Below are 6494 nucleotides of genomic sequence, written 5' to 3' on the forward strand. Positions count from 1 at the left end.
GAGTTGGAGACCAGCCTGGGTAACATACAGAGACCCTATCTCTAGAATAATAATAATAATAATAAAAGATAAAAAAAAGGAACTACTAATATACACTATGACATAGATGAACCTCAAAAATATTATACTAAGTGAAAGACAGACGTAAAGACTATATATTGTATTATCTCATTTACATATATATATATTTGTTTGTTTGTTTGTTTATTTTGTGTTTTTGAGACAGAATCTCCACTCTGTTGCCCAGGCTGGAGTGCAGTGGCATGATCTCTGCTCACTGAAACCTCTGTCTCCCAGATTCAAGCAATTCTCCTGCCTCAACCTCCAGTGTAGCTGAGATTGTAGGCATGTGCCGCCACCCCTGGCTAATTTTTGTATTTTTTGTGGAGATGGGGCCTGTACCGCCCCACCTTGCCCCTCCCTTCCTCCATTCCTCCCGTACTCCCTTCCTCCTTTCCTCCCTTTTTTGACAGAGTCTCAACTCTGTTGCCCAGGCTGGAGTACAGTGGCACGATCTTGGCTTACTGCAATCTCCACCTCCCAAGTTCAAGCTATTCTCATGCAGCTGGGATTACAGGTGCACACCACCACACCTGGATAATTTTCATATTTTGAGTAGAGATGAGGTTTCAACATATTTGCCAGGCTAGTCTCGAACTCCTGTCCTCAAGTGATCCACCTGCCTGAGCCTCCTGAAGTGCTGGGATTACAGGCGTGAGCCACCACGGCCGGCCAAATCTGTGCTGTTTTAAGTGACCAAGTTCATGGTAATTGTTGTAGTGGCAACAGGAAGCTAATATTACTATAATATCCAACCTCAAACATATTTGATTTCTATTTTATAATTTTTGAATTAGTTGTAAACGTAGAAAAATTCTAAAATTTCACATTAAAATCTGGATTTATAGTTCTGTTATTGTTATTTTTTTTTTTTAAAGATGGGGTTTCTCCATGATGGCCAGGCTGGTCTTGAACTCCTGACCTCAGGTGATCCACCCACCTCGGCCTCCCAAAGTGCTAGGATTACAGGTGTGAGCCACCGTGCCCGGCCTCTGTTATTGTTATTTAACTGGAAAATTAGACAGCATAGATCTTCCCCAACAGCATGGCAGTACTAACTGCCTGGAGCCGAGCTAGGATGCCCCAGGACCCTGGGGCCTGCTTGCCTCCCTGTGATGCCCGCCCGGCTCCTACAGGCATAGGCGTGTGTGACTTCCACTTTAGGCTGCGTACCAGAGCTTCCTGCAGCCACATTTGGATCTGAGGATGTGACTGAGTCACTTTGAATGAATGTGACTTTTTTTTTTACTAGCATGAATTACACTTATCTGCTTGAGAGGTTCAAAAGGGGGACAAGAGGGGCTACTTCTCCAGCTGCCTGATTATTTCAGCCTGTGTCATCTATACATCTTCTGGCTGAAAATCACCTGACTGTGTTATTGCAGGGACTTGTTCTTTTTATCAAGCTTCTGACTTTTCTGAAATATCTGGCGAGTGATGGAGTCTCTCCTCTTCATATTTCACTTGTATTTTCCGCTTTGCCATGTACGGATGCTTACCTCCTGGAGCTCCAGGACCACCACCCTCTCTTGAAAGATGAGAGCATCGGCCAGGCACGGGGTCTCACATCTGTAATCCCAGCACTTTGGGAGGCCAAGGCAGGTGGATCACCTGCAATTAGAAGCTTGAGACCAGCCTGACCAACAGGGAGAAACCTTGTCTCTACTAAAAATACAAAATTAGCTGGGTGTGGTGGCGCGTGCCTGTAGTCTCAGCTACTTGGGAGGCTGAGGCAAGAGAATCACTTGAACACAGGAGGTGGAGGTTGCGATGAGCTGAGATAGTGCCATTGCACTCCAGCCTGGGCAATAAGAGCGAAACTCTGTCTCAAAAAAAAAAAAGAAAAGAAAAGAAGAAAGAAAGATGAGAGCATCTTGGCACCCCCAGCAGTGCAGGAAAAGGGGGCACTGAGAAGGTTGTTTTCTGTCTGGGACAGGGACACAGGCCTGTTTAATTATTTGCTTCAGCACAGGTGGAAGGTTAACAGACTTATCTGAATGAAATCTTGGTGTAAATTACAATGCACAAAAGAAGAAACCTGAAAAGTATACATTAGAATACTCTAGTACTCAGAGGCCAAGCTTTTCCACTTAAGTTCCCTTCTGAGCCCTCCCTTTCCCTATCCCTCAAGAAATGATACCCATAGCAACTCCCTCCACCCTGAGTCCTGGTCTCCTGCAGCCCTTGTCTTAGGTTAGGTTTCTGAGGCTGGTCTTTCAAAAAGACTGAGCCTTACCAAAATTGACCCACTGGCTGCACCCCTATCCCCATCCAAGAATACCGCGATCCTCCAGTCTGCAGTCTGGATCAGCGGCCTGGGCCTTGGCACTGTCAGCAAGTCCCTCTGGAGTCTTCATGCTGAAGAGGAGTTCCCCTGGAGTTCTTCTGGTTGCCTTCCTGGCCCTCCTCCCATTTTCCTCTGGGTAACTGCTTCAACCAGGATATACCTGCACCTTTGCCCAAAACATGGCTACACAGACTGCCTGGTCTGAATCATATTTTTTAAAAAGAAGCATTTTTCTCATCCTTAAATGATTTTGAATTGCCCTTAGGAGGAAATCCCAAATCCTTAGTGGCCCATGAGGCCCTGAAGGGTGGTGCCTGCCTTTCCTCCTGCTCAGGCCCCACCAGCCTTTTCCTTCCCTCCCTCAATTGCCTGTCTTCAATTTTTTTTTTACAGATGGAGTTTCACTTTTGTTGCCCAGGCTGGAGTGCCATAGTGCTATCTCAGCTCACTGCAACCTCGGTTTCCCAGGTTCAAGCAATTCTGCCAGTCTCCTGAGTAGCTGGACTACAGGCATGCACCACTATGCCCGGCTAATTTTATGTTTTTAGTAGAGACAGGGTTTCACCATGTTGGTCAGGCTGGTCTGGAACTCCTGACCTCAGGTGATCCACCCACCTTGGCCTTCCAAAGTGCTGGGATTACAGGTGTGAGCCACTGGGCCCAGCCTCCTTCTCTTCTTCTCTTTCTTCTTTTTTCTTTTCTTTTTTTTGAGACAGTGTCTTGCTCTGCCACCCAGGTTGGAGTACAGTGGCATGATCATAGCTCACTGCAGCCTCAAACTCCTAGGCTCAAGCAGTCCTCCAGCCTCTGCCTCCTGAGTAATTGGAACTATGGGTGTGTGCCCCCACTAGCAGCTATTTTTTTTTTTAATATGGAACGCTTCACGATTTTGCGTGTCATCCTTGTGCAGGGGCCATGCTAATCTTCTCTGTATCGTTCCAATTTTAGTATATGTGCTGCCGAAGCAAGCACAGCTAACTTTTTTTTTTTTCCTGTAGAGATGAGGTCTCACTATATTGCCCAGGCTGGTCTGGAACTCCTGGGCTCCAGAGATCCACCTGCCTTGGCCTCCTAAAGTGTTGGAATTACAGAGATGAGCCATCATGTCCAGCATTATTATTTTAAATCATGCAGAAATCCACATACTTATATTAATACAATATTCTTTGAACACTTGTGTGAGGATTTCCATAGGGTAAACTCTTAGAAATGGAGTTGCCAGATTAAAGGAACCACCCATTTAAAATTGTTGATAGGCCGGGCGCGGTGGCTCACGCCTGTAATCCCAGCACTTTGGGAGGCCGAGGCGGGTGGATCACGAGGTCAAGAGATCGAGACCATCCTGGTCAACATGGTGAAACCCCGTCTCTACTAAAAATACAAAAAAATTAGCTGGGCATGGTGGCGCGTGCCTGTAGTCCCGGCTACTCGGGAGGCTGAGGCAGGAGAATTGCCTGAACCCAGGAGGCGGAGGTTGCGGTGAGCCGAGATCGCGCCATTGCACTCCAGCCTGGGCAACAAGAGCGAAACTCCGTCTCAAAAAAAATAAAATAAAATAAAATAAAATAAAATTGTTGATAGATACTACTGAATTTATTTCCAAAATGTTGTGCCAGTTTGTGTTTACATCAAGGGTATCCTTCCCCATCACTGCTGTATTAATTTCAATTTTAAACTAGTAGTGAGTTAAGCATTTTTTCATGGAGTTAATTGCCCTTTATATTTCACTTGTGAACTATTTATTCAAATTCTTCAAGTAGTTGAGATAGAATCCCAAATATAAAAAATAAACTCATATATATATTAGAGAGAAAAGGCAGCTCCCATGCTGTCGTAGGAGAGGACCCAGAGAGGGAATCTTAAACTCCTATATTTTATTCTGTTACTTTAGTACAGTTTCATATTTAGATCTTTATCTGACATCTTTTTTATGAGCTGATATTTACCTTTACATTTAATATTTATTACTATTATTTTTTACAAATAAAAGTAAAATTGTCTTTTTCCTACATATTTGAAATACCATCTTTATAACAGATCAAATCTTATAGATATGTAAGACTATTTCCAGACTTTCTATTCTGTTTCTGCTGGCTCTATTTGTAGATTTCTGGCTCCACCTCACAGTGTTTTAATTATAATACATACATGGTACCTATTAAGCACTCAACAAATATTTGCTACCCTCTGAATCTACTCTTTTGAACATGCTTTTAAATCAATTTGTCAAATTATTAAAAAATTTATTGGCCGGGCGCGGTGGCTCACGCCTGTAATCCCAGCACTTTGGGAGGCCGAGGCGGGTGGATCACGAGGTCAAGAGATCGAGACCATCCTGGTCAACATGGTGAAACCCCGTCTCTACTAAAAATGCGAAAAATCAGCTGGGCATGGTGGCGCGTGCCTGTAATCCCAGCTACTCGGGAGGCTGAGGCAGGAGAATTGCCTGAACCCAGGAGGCGGAGGTTGCGGTGAGCCGAGATCGCGCCATTGCACTCCAGCCTGGGTAACAAGAGCGAAACTCCGTCTCAAAAAAAAAAAAAAAAAAAAAAAAAAATTTATTGAGATTTTAAATTCTTTTGCTTTCAAATTCTTTTTTTTTTTTTGAGACAGAGTCTTGCTTTGTCTCCAGGCGCCAGGCTGGAGTGCAGTGGTGCAGTCTCGGCTCACTGCAATCTCCACCTCCCAGGTTCAAGCAATTCTCCTGCCTCAGCCTCCAGAGTAGCTGGGACTACAGATGCGTGCCACCATGCCCAGCTAATTTTTGTATTTTTTAGTGGAGACGGGGTTTCACCATGTTGGCCAGGATGGTTTCGATCTCTTGACCTCGTGATCCACCCACCTCGGCCTCCCAAAGTGCTGGGATTACAGGCAAGAGCCACCAAGCCCAGCCTACTTTCAAATTCTTTATGCAATTTTATTTTATTTATTTATTTATTTATTTATTTATTTTTGAGACGGAGTTTCTCTCTTGTTACCCAGGCTGGAGTGCAATGGCGCGATCTCGGCTCACCGCAACCTCCGCCTCCCGGGTTCAGGCAATTCTCCTTCCCCAGCTTCCTGAGTCGCTGGGATTACAGGCACGCGCCACCATGCCCAGCTAATTTTTTGTATTTTTAGTAGAGACGGGGTTTCACCATGTTGACCAGGATGGTCTTGATCTCTTGACCTCGTGATCCACCCGCCTCGGCCTCCCACAGTGCTGGGATTACAGGCTTGAGCCACCGCTCCTCGCCTGCAATTTTATTTTTAATTGACCCACAAACCACACACAGATGGGGTCTTGCTGTGTCATCCAGGCTAGTTTCAAATTCCTGGGCTCAAGTAATCCTCCTGCCTCTACCTCACAAGTAGCTGGGATTATAGGCACATACCACCACACCAGGCTGCAATTGTATTTTAAGCATATCTTTTATTGATAGCATATGTTTGCATTTAGTGTTTTTACATCTCATCTGAAAGTACTTAATTTTAATTGGCGTGTTTCTGCCAATCAATTATAGCTCTAGATAGATTTAGTCTTGTCATCTTCTGTTATTCATGTTGCTTTTTAAATACTCCCTTATTGTTTTTCTTGTTTTCTGTCATTTGCCTGCTGGCCTGTGTTTTCTTTGTTGCTTTTCCCCACACCTAACAATCTGAAAATCATAATTGTGTGCAACACATAATTTACTCACGTATCAAACCCGCACACGTACCCACTGAACATAAAGTTGGAAATAAAAGAACGTGTAATTTTTCAAAACTGTTACTTTACTTTTTCCTTTGGTTTTGTTTATTTTCTTTGTTCTTTCATCCCCTAGAGACCAGATCTCTGTCCATCACCCGGGCTGGAGTGAAGTGGCTCAATCACAGCTCACCGTTGCCTGAAACTTCTGGGCTCAAGCCATCCTCCCTTTCAGTTTCCTGAGTCGCTGGCCTATTTTTAAACTTTTAAATAAATACGCTTATGCCTGTGCAATTCCAAAAGTCACTACTTTTAGAGACCGAGAGAGCAATCACAGAGAAAATAAATAGGGATATTGAAAATCTAAACAGGCTGGGTGAGGTGGCTCACACCTGTAATCCCAGCACTTTGGGAGGCCGAGGTGGGCAGATCACCTGAGGTTTGGAGTTCAAGACCAGCCTGACCAATATGGTGAAACCC

General features: G+C 44.4%; 1 non-coding gene across 1 annotated transcript; it reads right to left on the bottom strand.

The window, feature by feature from the left end:
- Positions 1-3212: 3212 nt before the first annotated feature.
- Positions 3213-3319, bottom strand: LOC116560711. Its single transcript, XR_004273098.1, has one exon. It is a non-coding gene; the product is annotated as a U6 spliceosomal RNA (small nuclear RNA).
- Positions 3320-6494: the final 3175 nt, after the last annotated feature.

This window comes from Sapajus apella, unplaced genomic scaffold (genome assembly GCF_009761245.1).
Source record: "Sapajus apella isolate SASKATOON/1434 unplaced genomic scaffold, GSC_monkey_1.0 scaffold26, whole genome shotgun sequence".
NCBI classification, from domain to species: domain Eukaryota; kingdom Metazoa; phylum Chordata; class Mammalia; order Primates; family Cebidae; genus Sapajus; species Sapajus apella.